Source organism: Chiloscyllium plagiosum, unplaced genomic scaffold (assembly GCF_037043375.1).
Source record: "Chiloscyllium plagiosum isolate Xiang-an unplaced genomic scaffold, Cpla_swu_hap1 HiC_scaffold_38, whole genome shotgun sequence".
Lineage (NCBI taxonomy): Eukaryota > Metazoa > Chordata > Chondrichthyes > Orectolobiformes > Hemiscylliidae > Chiloscyllium > Chiloscyllium plagiosum.
Genome location: NW_028270176.1, coordinates 47,149,508 through 47,163,085, shown reverse-complemented (window position 1 = coordinate 47,163,085; position 13,578 = coordinate 47,149,508).

Genomic DNA, 13,578 nt, shown 5'->3' with positions numbered 1-13,578 from the left:
CATCCCGGGAATAGTGTTGTGAATCAGTCACGCACCCAATCTCATAACTTTGCATTTTTTTCAAAAACGTGGCACCTGAAACTAGATGCAACATTCCAGGTGAGACAAGAGACTGTTTTATTTCAGTTTAACATAATTGCTGTGTGTTTGTTCTCTACAGCGTAGGGCGATGAAGTCGGGTTTATTTGCTCTTCTGTCCTTGTGTCATGGTACATTCCCTGATTTGTGCACATACACACGGGGGATCCTCTGCTCCTGCACCCCTTTGGGTTTACCCCCTTACTATTGTATGTTCCCCTGAGTTTATCACAAAACAAAGAAGCAGGTCACCCCTCCCTGAGACTGAGATCTATCTGACACACCGATATTAATGAATAACAATCCTCAACAATTATAAATCACAGGTTGATTTCGATCAGGGAAGGCAGAGATGAGAAGTTCTGGAAACCCTGCTGATTTCCATGTCCTTTCCCACAGCCGTCTGTCAAGCTTTGAAGCTCTTAGCTGTTCTTCCAATATCCTAACATTTTATTTTAAATTGATATTAATATTTTTCTGTAATTTTGCAGAATAGATCAAAGCACAGGTTGAACCAACAAGGACTCCAAACACTGAACTCTGAGAACGTACACGATAAGGCAACCTACATTCTGAAACGGCAAACACCCGTTAACAAATGGTTAACAAGTTCAAAACAGCGGCTGAGATTAATTTGAACTCATCAAATAAAAGGAAAGTAATGTGGAGGTAGAGCGGTGTAGGCAAGACCTGGGCAGACAGAATGGAGTTCGTTTTTTAAAATTCTTGTTTCTATCCAGAATTTTCCTTCCACACAATGTAACCTTTTATTTCCCATCACCCAAGTCACCCATAGTATCGTTATTTTCAGCTACTAACCATCACCAATAAATTGAATAATTTATGTTCAAAGCCCCTCCCATCATCAAAGGTACAGCAGAAGTTGGAAGAGCTCGAAGGAGATTGGAGTCAATTTTTTTTGTGGTGAAACATTACTACTGTTCTAACGCAAGGGATTTCTGAGGGATGGTCAAGTGAAGCTATGTGGATGGAACTCAGAAATAAGAAAAGCATGATTACTTTGATGCGATTGTAATAGTCCCCCCAGTAGTCAGAGTGAAATTGAGTAGCAAATATGTCGAAAGATCTTATTTATACGTGAGAATAATAGGATTGGAATAATAGCAAATTTTAACCTTCCAAACATAAAGTGGGACAGCCATGGTCTTAAGTGCTTGGATGGTGAGGAATTTGGTAAGTGCTAAAGTCAATTTTCTTCATTAATATGCAGATGTAACTATCACAGAAGGAGCAAACCTGACCTTACTCTTGTGATATAAGGCAGGGCAAGGGACTGAATGGTTAGTAGGGGAGCTTTTTGGGGCCGGGGTCATAATTCGATTAGTTGTAAAATATTTATGGAAAGGATTGGCATTATATATAAGTTAAAGTTCTTAATTGGACGAGGGCAAATTTTGATAGTATGAGACAAAAACTTTCAAGGGTTGATTGGAGTAGACTGTTTGCAGCTCAAGGGACGGCCGGCAGGAGTGAGGCTTTCAGAAGTGAGATAACGAGAGTTCAGAGGCGTGATGTTCCTGTTGGTGTGAAGATAAGGCTGGTAAGAGGAGGGAACACTGGAGGAATAAAGATATCGATGCTCTGGTTCAGATTAAGAATGAATCGTATATTAGATATAGAGAAATGAGATCAAGTGAATCCCGAAGAGTACAAGAGGTGCAGGGAAATTGTAAAGAGGGAAATGAGGAGGGCAAGAAAGGAAAATGCGATAACCTTGGGAGATAATGTTAAAGATAATCCAAAGAGATTCGACGAGTACATTAAGAGCAAAGGGGTAGATCATAGAGTCATAGAGATGTACAACTTGGAAACAGATCTTTCAGTCTCACTCGCCCATGCTGACCAGATATCCTAAACTAATCTAGTCCCATTTGCCAGTACTTGGCCCATATCCCTCTAAACCCTCCTATTCGTCTATACACTCAGATGCCTTTTAAATGTTGAAATTGCACCAGCCTCCACTGCTTCCTGTGGCAGTTCATTCCATACACACCATCCCCTGCATGAAAAAGTTACTCCTTAGGTACTTTCAACTTTTTCCCCTCTCACTCTAAACCTATACTCACGAGTATAGGTTTAGATGAGACTCCACCCACCGAGGGAAAAAAGACCTTGTCTATTCACTGTATCCATGCCTCTGATGATTTTATAAACCTTTATAAAGTCACACCTCAGCCTCCAACGCTCCAGGGAAATCAGCCCCATCTCTTTCAGCCTCTCCCTATATAACTCTGCATGGCTGTGAATATCTATAAGCCTAGAGGGATGGTTTCATAAATCATGTTACATTTTATATAAACGCTGTTTTTTTTTTTATTATCATTTAGTTTAAAATGGAGGATGGGTGCCTTTTCAATTTCATACCATTAGCACAGAAAGACCTGGGGAAATAAACTGCAACAAAAAAGAAATGGATAAAAGTGATTGCAGTACGGATAATCTCACCATATCATTCGTGTAAAAAATAATTCCTTGTTTTGACCTTGAAGTTAATAGAGTCTATTAATTAGTCCTGTGTGTGTAATAATTTTCATCTATCTGTCATTCAACATTTAATTGTTATAGTTACCGTGTGGATTACTGCAACTTTCTAAAAATTCAAAACAAAATAAAGTAAAACTGCAAATTAATATTGTATCTAATTACGAGAAAATAAATTAGCAATTCAATGACACCAAATTGGAAAGGAATGTTGAAATGTAGTCAATTCTGAGGACTACAAGAAGTTGCAAGAGATCATTAATTAATTTACGGCATGTTCAAATAATTAGCAAATGAAGATCCACACAGATAAACGTAAGGTGTTACATCTTGGTAGGAATAATGTGCAGGTCATTTATTCAAAGATGCACGTCGAAGTGAGGGAGACAAACAAAGGGATTTCAGACAATTACATCCGTCACTAACTATTTTACCACAGGTTCCAAAGGCCATAAAAATGCAAACACGGCTCTAAGATTTATCTCTAAAGGGATAGATTTGAAAGTCGGGTCACTATAGAAATTTGGTTGACTATAATTAATAGTATTGCCTGCAGTTCGAGTTGACATATTATAGAATGTATGAAAGAGAGTGAAGACAAGATTTATAAGAATGCTACACAAGTTTCTGGCTGTGTATATCAAGGAAGAATTGTTGCACTGTTCACTTCTCTCTTGTAAAGAAGGCTGACAGTTCTAAAATTATGGAAGGTTTTGAAAAGAGAAGGTACAGAGAAAACATTTTACTACGGGGTAGAACATAATTCGAGGCTGTCAATACAAGATGGTACCTCAAGAAATCCAAAAGGGAATTCAGAAAAAACCTCTTCACTGAATGAATGATGAGAACGAAGAATATGTGACCAGATGGAATAGTAGAAATCAATAATTTAGATGTATTTCAAGGAAACTAGGCGAGCACTTGGAAGGGATGGGAATAGAGAATTAGATGAGAAAAGATGTGAAACACCTTGAGTGGAACATAAGCGCTGGCATGAACTGATTGTGCCAAATGGTCTGTTTTTCCTCTGTAATCCTATGTAGAAAATCACCATTGTATGAAACAAAAAGTGTATTAAGAACATCGAGAAGAATTATGAAGTTTCTCACAAAAAGGTCTCAAGTATTTAGCACTGAATGTAAATGATTTTATCACATGGCCACACTTCACTATTTGCTTGCTAGCACTGAAACAGCAGTAATCACAGTACTCTTACTAGGAGTAGGAGTAACCCAGTGTCCATGCACCAATTGGGGGATCTTAATGACTTATTAATGGTCTCAGTAGGACCTGCCAACCTGGTCCTGGGAATGTTGTGAACACTCTAGCCCTCACGGCTTCTTTCACTCACTTACTCTGATTTCCAGTTCTCGTAATGATCGCCACCATGGACAGGAGACTGTTCCTGTATGCAGATGGGATGCCCTGTTATGAGCCATAAGGTACTTCATTAGGAGGGATATCCTGCAAGCATGTCTCTAGGATGCAGCAGGAGGTCTCCCACACAATGGAGGACCCACCTACTGCTAAAAAAACTGCCAGCATTGGCGGGAACAGACTCTGCATTGACCACCTGAGTGGCCATCCTTTCCCTAATTTGGGATCAATAAAATACTACGGAGGTGGAAATATGAGAGCCACTGAAACTCCTTCCTTCCCTTATTTATATCCACCTAATGACCTGCAGCCTGTCCCTAGAGGGCTGATAGAACCCAGTCCCATTCCAATATTCAAGAACATGAAGAGCTGGCAGACTGGTCAAAATTGATAAAGCTTAACACAAACAGTCTTGTCCTGAGTGTTAAATTCTAAAGTGTAACTTGAGATGAGTTAAATAAAAATGGCAGAAGTACCAAAACAACCACTTCCATCCATCAGAAACAAATTTCTATGACTGGGAACGGGTGGTCCGCTATTTGGAATGGAGCAGTGCATTTGAAACGTTAATGTGGAGCAGCAATGTTATATGATGGATGTGTGCACAGTTTGAAGCTGTTTGCTGATTCAGTTTTGCTAAAGCTTTGGCAGATACATTCCAATTAGAATCAAATAAATCTGCCAAAGTGGACATTAAATACTCACATTTATGAGAAGCTTTAACATAGAACATAGAAAAGTACAGCACAGAACAGGCCCATTGGCCCACGATGGTGTGCCGAGGTTTAATCCTAATGTAAAATATAATAACAACCTACACACCCCTCAGCTCACTGCTAAACATGTGGCATGTCCAGCAGTCGCTTATAAGTCCCGAATGACTCTGCTTCCACCACCACCACCACTGGCAATGCATTCCATGCATTCACAACTCTCTACGTAAAGAACCTACCTCTAACGTCTCCTCTATACCTTTCTACTAATATCTTAAAAATATGACCCCTTGTACCAGTCAATCCTGCCCTGGGGAAAAGTGTCTCGCTATTGACTTTATCTATTCCTCTCATTATCTTGTCTTCCTCAATCAGGTCTCCTCTTTTCCTCCTTCTCTCCAGAGAGAAACGTCTGAGCTTATTCCACCTTTCTTCATAAGTCAAGCCCTCCAGTCCAGACAGCATTCTGGTAAACCTTCTTTGAATGCTCTCCAAAGCCTCTACATCTTTCTTACAGTAGGGCGACCAGAACTGGACACAATATTCCAAGTCTGGTCTCATCAGGGACTTGTAGAGCTGTCGCAAAACTTCGCGGCTCTCAAACTCGATCCCCCTGTTAATGAAAGCCAAAACACCAAATGCTTTCTTAACAACCCTATTCATTTGAGGGATCTATGTACTGCACACCCAGATCCCTCTGTTCCTCCACACTGCCAAGAATCCTGTCTTTAACCCTATATTTATTCGAGTTCGACCTTCCAAACTAGAAAAGGATGCACCAAATGCCAAACAAGGGAAGTTTATTGGCATGTATCAGAAGAGTTAGGACCAAGACCAAAAACATGAAACCGGCTTTTAAGCAGGCTTTCAAAAAGAGAATGAGTACCAGAGGGCATCTGAGGAAGTTAAGTACAGCTAATTAAGGGGCTTGGCCATACTCATGGACAAAAAGATATAAAGCAATCAGAGAACCAAAGAACAGAGTGTGTATATAAGGGGTACAAGAGACAGCGTGGATCAAGGCTTTGAAGAATTTAGAGATAGACATAAGTTTAAACTCAATACATTAGATGATAATGAGCCAGTTAAGATCTCAGTCCTTTCTCTACAAGCACAAGTTTAAGTTTACCAGTCTTGTCCAGGCCAGCAGTAAATGGGATTTTTATTTGCACTGTGCACATCTCCTGATTTCACAAGATATCTTAGTTTTGTAAATGCAATAGAATGCATTTTGCACCGTTTCAGCAATTCATTAAATAGAAATTAACCAAAGTAAACAACTTTCCAAAGCTGTCTTTCAACAGCCAGACTGATACAATATACAAAGAGGATCTTCATGAACAAAGTGGGCTTGTCAGAGGGTTAAATCATTTCAAATTCGAAAACTAGATTCCATTTTAATCATATCAGCTGGATGTTGGATACTCCATTAACAAAAGGTTCCCAAATTCAAACGATTGTTTGCAAATACTGAAATATTTTGACATAAAGGGAAACAACATGTTATACTGAACAAGAAAAGAGTTCTGATGCTTTGGAAAGTGCACAATGATTGATCGAGATGTTCCCAATTGGAAAATGGACTGGTCAGAGGGTGATGGACAGTTGACAACTGAACTTTGTTATGTTTTCAATTGGCAGGTTGCCTAAGTTTCAAAGGTATTGTCATGCCAAATGAGGCAGAGAATGGCCATCACCAATTTAGTCGAATCACAACAAGCATTGGCAGTTAACTGCCAACCATCACCTGGTCCACTCTCCATACCTTTACCAATCAGCACTCATTACCCAGACAGATTAAATGCTTTCTCCCTTTCCATTGGAATTCTTGAGAGTGTCCTGCCAAGTACAATATTAAAGACTTAAATAAAAAAACTTTATTTTCATCAATACTCAAATTTCCATGTTGTACCAGTTGGCAGAGGTGAAACTTAACTATAATGTATCAGGCCTACAATGAACTGGTAAAGTTCTGCACTGGTCTCAGAGGAAAACCAGCAACAATGTCCTTGTGGAGACATTACTTTGCCTTTGATCCTATACAACAACAATTTCAAAGCCATTGAGGAACAGAAATAAATAGAAACAAACCACATGCACATACACACAGCACACTATTATTTAAAGTAATAGAGAGAAATTCTGTACTAACAGAAAACCTAATTGTCATTCTGAATTCTGAATGTGGCACCAAAAGCACCTTTGTGATAATGACCGTTTGAAAATCTAGCCCATATTGGTTTGCAGCAGTTGAAGAATTAGCCATTCTATTATGAATCCTGGTTAGTTCCGACACCAGTATTTGACGATAGATTCAGATTGTTTTTAAAGGCAGATATCAATATGAAGTTGCACAGTGGCAGCAGCACAGCTATCCTATGGACAACACTAAAGAGATCTCACACACATTGGCCCTTTAATAATGAAATGGGGCAAACCTCAGAGATAGGGAAATGTAAATAAAGGAATCACTATCAAGATTTCATCCAATTTGATAGTAACTGATACCTGATCATCAAATTCAGCTGCCACTTGAAAGGATGAAAGAAGCCCCATAAGGAGAACTCCAAATTTCACTTGATTCTGTGTCACATTATCGTAAGAGAGCTTTGTAGTTGTCTTCTAGCAGATATCATATTTTTCCACAAACCACAGAGATCAGAACCGAATAATGCAGAACCACATCATAATTCATCTTGAGAAACTGTGTCAGTGGGTGTTTGGGTTTGCAGTGCCTCTGTATTCTGAGCTTCGGCCTCAACCTCTCGCTGATCCCTAGTTTTCTTGATAAGTTGCAGTTCCAGTCAGTTTCTATTTCATCATTGTCCCAGATTATAGAGGTTTCAGTATCAGTGAGTTCACCAGTATAGCGCATTGGGTAAATCAGCAGTGGCTCCACTGAAAAGGCTTTTAAATCTTGAGGTTCATAGAACAGCACATAGTTATCCATGTTAAAAGATGTAATAACAATTAACAACATTGTATTTGATCTGCTATATTTCCCATTACTGATTGCAATGAATCTACCTCATGGGATACAGAAACTCACCAATGTGAGTAAAAACCTCTTAAACTTTGGCAAATCCCAGGCTATTGACTTAAGAGAATAAACTCCATACAATAATGCAACAAAGAAAAGCAGATTGAAGTCAAATGATGCACAGGTTTGATAGAGAGCAAAACCCTCTCTAACCTAGCAGAGTAGAAAAGTTGCGCATTTATATAACATCTTAATACCACCTCAGAGTATCCTAAACATCTCTTTCCAGATCTCTGGCACAAGTGCAGAACCCCTGGGGCCACTGTCAACTACATACTATGAAACCCAGGGAATCATAGACGGAAATATCAGCATGTGCCCATGTAACAGTTTAAAATGCGTTTAACACCTCCGTTCGAATAACTAACAAAAATTTTTCGAGGTATGAACAGTAAATGAGAATATGTCACTTGGCGCTTCGAGCCTGTTCCACCATTCAATAAGATCCTAACTGACCCGATATTAACAAGCTTATAAAACATTCCGCTGACAATATCCCACTTTAGCTTCTCTCATTCTATCATTTTAGTATATTCTACTACATATCTATTCTAATCTGAAGAATAATTTTCCTGCTGTTAGTCACTGTTCCACACTGTACTCCTTTCCTCATTCTCGAATTTAAAGAGCTTGCAATGCTTTTCCTCAGCCTATTCTTTAGACAAGATAAAATAGATTGCAACAGACTCCACTGTTTGCTTGTACTTGACACAATGAGAACTATTGAAATATTTCAATACACTCCTTTGGTGACAAATATGATTTGTTTTAATCCTTTAAAACTGGTTCAGTTCGTTTTATATTTGCATTGAATGGTATTTCAGTTTGATCCAGATGTTAGTATAAAGTAAAATATTACAGCACAGAGCTTTGTCTCATTCTCCTTTGGTGGAAGTTGGAAAGGAGTGCTTTCTTACAACAGAGGGTCAAGAGAGTGAAAAATGAACGGCCAAATTGAGTAATAATACATGCAGGTTCTGACAAAGCCAATTTTCAATCAGAGATGTTCTATACAACAACCGAAGTACTTTTGATCATGTAGTCACATGTCAGAAATGTGATATCTAATTTGTGTACCATGAGAAAAGCAGGAAGGAGATGATGACCAGATGGTCTGCTCATCGGGATTGAGCGATAAATATTGGCCGGGACACCAGATATAATCTCACTTTAATTCAAAGTAATAAGGGTCCCTTTAGAGGGCAGTGTGGCTTTGGTTTAATGCATCATATACATCTGATGTGCAGGAATATTTCAGGACTGCACTGCCGTGGCAGTATCAATTAGTGTATTCTAACGCCGAAGGTAGATCTTGAACCCTCAACCTTCCGACTCAACGATCAGCATTAAACTTAGTGACACCTGAGCAGCACACAATGCTCTGACAAGTGGCTTATTATTTACATCCCCAGGGATTAATGAAGCAATTAAGGGCAATTGCATAAATTCTGTTTGAGATACAAAACAGACCTCTGATGATAGAATGATAGTCTCCCTACCCTTGGTCAGTAGGCTTAAATTTCTAGATTAGATTTAGTAGACTTGGATTCCTGTCCCACCTACTCCAGAGGTGTGTCATACATCGCTGAACATTTTAATTTAAAAAAAAGAATACTTCTTCAACCAATGGGCTGTTGTCATTTGGAAAGTGCAATATGTGTAATTAGGAATCAGCACTTTGGGTCACCTTTGCTGATTCCCTGTGTGTTCTACGGGAGTCAGTAATTTCTATCAGTGTCCACCGTTCAAGCGGCAAAAAGTTCTGTAATATCTCTCCTCAGTAGGTCATTCTTCCCTTTTGAATATGGTCAGTGAGCACTCAGTCCTATCTCTTTTTTAGCAACAAATGGCTACCTTGCTTCCAGCTTGCTATCAGTAAGAGGTTAACTTGCACTGTCAAAGTGTGGCAATACAGAGAACAACCCTCCCCATACATGACCCAGGCGAAGATCACAAGATGCAGCACAGGCCAGTGTTTATGCCCAGAATTAGATAACCAGGAAGGATGTTCTCCATGGCTGGGGAGTCCCGAACCAGGCCTCACGGTCTAAGGACACTGGCTCGGGCATTTTGGACTAAAATGAGGAAAGTTTTCTTCACCCTGACAGCGGTGACACTTTAGAATTCAGTATCATAGAAATTGATTAAGTCCAAAACATAATAGTTTTTTTTTTTCGGACTAAAGGGATCAAAGAATGATGGAACAGAGTACTGAGTTGGATAATCAGCCATCATCATTTTGAACAGCAGCGCATGCTTAAGGGGCTGAATGGCTTACTGCTCCACCTATTTCTGTGACCATTCTGTGGCTTGAAGAGATGGATTTTGTTCAAAAGCTCATCAAGATGATTGTGAATTAGACATTCCTCAAATTAAATTGAACAATGAGGAAATTCTGGAAAACTGGGATAAACTGTTGAGTTACCTTCCAGATGAAAATCGAAATGACCTGACTGAGTTGGTATAATCCCATGGGGAGATATGTGGGAATAACCTGGCAATTACTAATCTCACTACACATAATATTGATTGAGGAAATGTTGTTCCAATCAAGCAACATCCTATAGACCTAACCTTTGAAGATTGGCACAGGTTCAGAAAGAGACTGAACACATGCTGAAGCATAACATGGTCGTACATTGGATCAAACTTACTTTTTGACTGTCACTTTCTTTTCTCGTGAACTCAAATTGTCAACTTCCTCAGAATTTGGAGTCCATGTTTGTTTCACAGCTTCAATTGAACGCAAGGACAAATTAAGACATTTCAAGCAAACACTTGCAACTACAATTAAAGAGGCAGTTTCCTCCTGCTCCTATTTTCTATGCTTCTAAACCGGCTTAAATATCCAATAAAACTGAACATTCAGAATTATATGCCTTCATCAGATGACTTAGGTAAACAGGTTACACATTAGATTTTCTAGTCAGCGTATAAAGTTAGTCCATATGATCTCCCAGTATTGTTGCTTGAGGCTGAGATTAAAGTTCATTAGAAGCTTTCCCACCACTAAGATGAATCTGTTTGCTGGATTGAATAAAAATATTTTAAATGTTGTGATTCGCCAGTCTCTGATTCCATGTCTGTATTAGAACAGGATTAGGGTGTTGTGGATATTACCACTGCAGCTTCAATGTTAATTTTCTCTGTATCCTCAGGTGTCTCCGATTCAGTTGTTATCAGTTACCAACACTCAATGACAATCTGCCCTTCTAAGTGAAGCAGAAATTGCTGGAGAATCTCAATAGGTTACAGGACTCAAAAACATTAACTCTGCTTTCCCGCCACAGATGTTGCCAGACATCTGCTGAGATTCTCCAGCAGTTTCATTTTTGTTTCAGATTTCCAGCATCTGCAATTTTGTTTTGTTTTAGCCTTTCTAAAATTCTGTCAAACTTCATCTCATCCAAGTCCCAATTACATTTTGTTTCACCATGAACTGGACATCAACTTCCTCTTCATAATACCTCAGCCAGGCCCCTGCCCCGCTGAAGTTTAAACAGGGGATTTATGATCATTGGCCCCACTCATTCTTTTGCTACCCTTTCACTGTTTGTGACTAATGATGACTTTTGGATTCCCTTTTAATGTTAGCTGCCAGTCTCCCTTACTCTTTATTTCCCCTCTGAACAGTCGATATTTAGCTCGGTTCTCACTGGGGTGAACAATAATCCATATCCTTTGCAACATCATGCAGGGAATTAGAGTATTGTTTTTGCCACCATTTCCTGCTTGTGGAAATGTTAAGCTGTACTGTACAGCTGAAGCTGAACATTGCCCAGATTTGTGCTCAAATGCCCTCATGGCCCATTGAATTCAGCCCTCCTCCAACTCAGAATTATTCTGGATTGTTCCTTGTTCATTTTATACACAAGCTAAACTATTTTTATACAATGACCGATGCTTTCTTAAATGATCCCAGACTAATATTTAATGCATTTTATACATATTGTGTGTATGCACACAAATTATGAAGTTGACAGAGCAGATTGAAGATATCATTAGGATTCTGAACATTATAAATAGGACCGTCACATGCAAAATAAGGAAATTATGACAAATGGTTTTAACAGTCCTGCTTTTCCCTCATGTCTAGTATTTATGCAGCACGCTTCAGGAAGGGATTTGAGAAGGTGCACAAAAGGTACACAAGAATGGTACCAGAGATGAGCAACTGGACAACTATGTGGATAGTTTGAAGAAGCTCGGGCTGCTCTTTATGGAGGACAGAAGATGAAGAAGACATTTTACACGTGTTCAAAATCATGAGGGATTTGGATAGAGTAGAGTAAAAGGGTAGGAGAATGCATCTGGATTGGTAACTCTGTGGAGGGTTGGTGTGGACTTATTGGGCCAAGTGGCCTGTTTCCATACTGTACCGATTCTATTTTAAAAAAGGCTTGAGAAGAAAAGGACACTGACTTAAGATGATCAGCAAAATAAAACAATGGTTACGAGGATTTTTTTTTAAAAAAATAGCATAGTTCGGAAACTGTGATATTCTGCCTAATAGTGTAGTGGTGGAGGCAGCTTCAACTAAGGTCTTCAAAAGGAATCTACAATTTTCACCAGGAGAGGTTTTGCAGTATCACATAGTAAAAAGACTTGGGAGTGAACATAGGCAGGTTTCTCTTTGAGAGCTGATCAAATCATTGCCTCCGAGTTGTTACCATTGATCATTGTATAACATTGCACAAACTACCAGCTCACCAGTATTTCCTAATGGTTTGTCATATTCTGATATAATGACTAACTTAGTCATGCCTGCAACTAAACTTACTTTGCAATTACTTCACTTGATCCAGGAGAACCTGCATTCCCATTTCCCTCACTGTTTGCACTGACAATGTTTCCAGAACTGCAATTCATCAAAGAACACATATTAAGTCATTTGACATCAGTAACCTTATCCAGAATTAAGCCCAAAGCAATTTAACAAAAAAAAATCGCAGACTTGAGATTCAATATTCCAAGCCTGGTCGACTAGTTTTATTAAGTTAGTCAATAACTACAATTTTAATAAATCGCATTATTAGCCATAGTGATAATAAAAGAACAGAGGTATCCATGCAAAGTGAGAATCAGGTGTAACAGACCTTTCACTGATCGTTGTTCTCATCAGAAATAGAGATTATAGACAGGAAAGGTCCTTTCAGTGTAAGTGTTATGAGATTCTGTAGTCCATTCCGTGGAGTGTAAGTGCTAGGTAGCCCAACATCGTAGCTCAGTGATGGTGAAGGAAGTGGCAATTAGGTCCGTTAGTTCTTTTGCCAGTCAATCAAACTGCTCTCTCTTTGATCATATTGAGCTTCTTGACTATTTTTGTAATTAAACCAATCACCAGGTGAGCAGTGAAGATTCTAATGCTCCCGATTTTACCCTTGTAATGGTGAAGTTAATGGGGGGGGGGGGGGTAATGACCAAGCAGTTTATCTTGAATCCCAGTCTTGTAATCTTGCTAATGTTATTCGTTATTGATGCCTTCACCACCCATCCCCCTAGAGTGTATTGACAATGCTGTCCTATGATCTGGCAAATGTTGCTGGGACTTTGTTTTCAAGATGCATCATTAACCATCTTGGGCGTGATGGTATGGGGTTCTTTTGACTTCCACAGGATGTCTACAGTACACCACAATGAGGGAATGCTGGGGTTGGGGTGTGGAAGAGACAGTACAGGTTGAAAAGAAGAGAACACAATTTCTTTAGTATGTCACCATTGTTTCTCGCCATTCCTGAATACTGAAAGACAAGCAAAATTCAATCGACCATCGAAAAACTTTGGATGTTTTATGCTGATTCAAGATTTGTCTCTCAAAATAAGCCAAGCATTTCTGAACCAGTCAAGTAGTTGTTATCTGTGATTGTT